The sequence below is a fragment of the Bidens hawaiensis genome, unplaced genomic scaffold, assembly GCF_021521415.1.
Source record: "Bidens hawaiensis isolate Kalapana, Puna unplaced genomic scaffold, B.hawaiensis_p1.1 tig00023671_1, whole genome shotgun sequence".
Classification (NCBI taxonomy): Eukaryota; Viridiplantae; Streptophyta; class Magnoliopsida; order Asterales; family Asteraceae; genus Bidens; species Bidens hawaiensis.
Window position 1 is genome coordinate 29,347 of NW_027493722.1, and position 2,998 is coordinate 32,344.

The following is a 2,998-nucleotide window of genomic DNA, read 5'->3' on the forward strand; positions in this document are numbered from 1 at the left end:
TCTAAAGGTTAATGCTTCATAATGGACATTTTTTGCCACATTATCACATTTTTAGTCAAAAACATGTGTAATGGATACGATTCTTATGCATTCGTTACACTTTAAGATACAGATAAGCTTTATTATATAAATGCCCATGCTCTTATAACCCCTCGTAATGCTTCGGATGATGGTGTAGGAGTTTTATCCAATCATCATAGCCGGCCATGAGGGAGGCAGGGTAGTCGACGGCCATAGGCCCGACAGTCGCTAGGCCTGAATTTTTTTTATTTTTAAATTATATATATTTTTATGAAAAAAATATGTATAATCAATGTTTCAACACAATTACATAACCACTAGTTTGGTCTAGTGGCAAAGAGGTATGATACCTAAACAAGAGGTTGTAGGTTATATTCTTATTTAAGATATTTTTAAGTTTATTTTTATACAAAAGCTTTTTAAACAACTCAAATCATAATCAAGTAAGCCATTTAAAATTAAATTGTTTAGACCCAACAAAATGTTCCTTTCAACTAAGGCCTAAAAAAAATTTCGCCTTCTCTAAGCCGGCCCTGCCAATCATATAATGTTCATATAAATGTCTCATTACACATGATCTAATACATTTTTTAACATGACCCAATTAAAATATTTGAAGTTGCATTTATTGCCTCTTGAACCTATTCCAATCATGATTTTTCTTGAGAAATGAACCCAAAAAAAGTTCCTTGAGACATCCCCTATCCATCTTCGTTGTGTTCCGAATCTCATTTAATGAAAGAAAAGAATAAAAAGGGATTTTGAAGATGTTCGAAGAAGTCGTGTTCCACTTTTTTTTTAAACTAAAAACATGGAAATAAACTAAACTAAAAATTTATGTTTATTTTCTTCATTTCAAATCCTTTCAAATTAAAGCAATTCAAAAGGACATAATTTGTAACATATAAAATCTTTCATTTTCTTTGCCTTTTCTTCAAACTCAACTATCTCCTGCTTCTCGGGTCTCTTTTCCATCATCAAAGATAATGAATTTCCAAAATAAAAAGATTAAGTTGATTATGCTTGTAAATAAAAAAAAAACATTTATGATGATAAAGCGTGCAAGAGCTTATAAAGTTATGTATATAAGTGAGACACGTGTTTTTCTTCATATTATATGATTCCTGAAAATCACATAATCATTTTGTCACTTCTCATATCTATCATGCTTTATAACCAACTTACGTAATAAACTAGAGGATTACAAACATAATCCTCTACATTTGTTATTTTGCAAGTCACACTTAAAAGACCCACAAACAACTTGAGAAAAAAAAATAACGTCTTCTATATAAAATTTAATGTTGGATACTTGACGTATTGACGAGTAGTCGAGCTATTCAAATATACTTTTATAAAGAAGAATCAAATTTGGAAATATAAATAATCAACTAACCCAAATGTAAATTTAACTGGACTGGTTATCCAAACAAACACTGATCCACACGCAGTCTAATTGGTTATATAAAAGAAGATTCGCGGCATGAAAAATCATATGCAAACTGAAGAGGTAGGTCCCAGCAGAGCCCAGTTGGACCCGCAAGACTCACCTTGAAAAGGGACGTCTGCGCAAAGACCAACTGGATCCGCAGGACCCACCATGCTCAGAGAGATGAAGACCTTACGCGCACAACGCCAGCTGTTCCCTCAGGAAAAGCCTCCCAATGGTGAAGTAGCCCGCCTGTTCCCGCAGCTGCGGATACAAGCCATCAGGGAAGGCTACCCGCACTAATAGTAAGGCTACACGCACAAGGCACTAACTCTCAATAATTCAGTAATGTCACCTGAAGAAGGAATGAGCAAGGCGGGAATACTCCCGCCCAAATGAGCCAGTCCGTACGCTTCTGGAGGATCTTTTGTACTATACCTGCCAAGGTATGGACAAAATAGACAAGATCTGACCAAAGCAGCCCATCACAGGGTGACAGCTCACTGACAACAGTACGACGAGGAGCACGCTCTAGTACTGTTGTCACTATCAGCCGCTGCCTACTCACCAACCCTCATCGTGGCACGTACATAGCCTGCAGTTGGTGGAAAAGGAATAGTACACAGCCGGCCATGTCACTATCAGCCGCTGCCTACCCACCAACCACCAGCATGGCACGTGCGTAGCCCACAGTTGGTAGAAAAGGAATATTATACAGCTGGCTGTACCTGCTTGGAAACCTACATTCGACTATAAATACTCCAACACCTTGGAACGGTATTATCATCACATATCTTATCTGCTCTAGCTATTTCTCTTAATATACACTTATATTCAGAGCAATCTAGTCTGATTCTCACGCAGGAGGGTGGTCACAAGGAGGTACCCCCCCTTCTCAGTGACGAGCTCACGGTGTCTGTTTTGCAGGTCATCAGAAGAATAACCATCTTTGCCAGACCTAACCCTCGTGGGAAACATCTACCTGACCCTAAGATTATCCGTAATCTGCCGGGGTCACTTAGTATTTCTTCATTGGCGCCATCCGTGCATAAAAGCTAGAACTGACTAATTTTCTCAGTTTTTTCAAAACCTCTGGAAAGATGGTTAAGGTTACTCCGGTGCCAAGGCCACCGAGTGACCAAGAAACCCCGGTAACCACAACCCCAGCTACTGGGGGGAACACCGGCGAGTACACAATTTTTACGAACACTACCCCGGTTACCCAAGCCGGGGCAAGTGCAGTAAACAATCCTCCCCTGGGATTCATTGATACCCAGGTGGAGAGACAACAGACGAGGCTCCCCCGCCAAACACTTGCTCAAGTTAAAGCGTGGGCGGAAGCAAGTCAAAAAGAATTCCAAGCTGAGTTGGATGAACGTTTACGTTCACTCCAGCAGGCTAATGACGAGTTCGGAAACACTCGACAACAGCTAACATGAGCAATGAGTGCGAGTACTCGGATGATGATTGGGAGGAGTCCGACAGTGACGCCAACCCTCGCCATAGGGCGAAAGGGAAGCGCAAGGAAACGGACTTCCAACCAAGAAG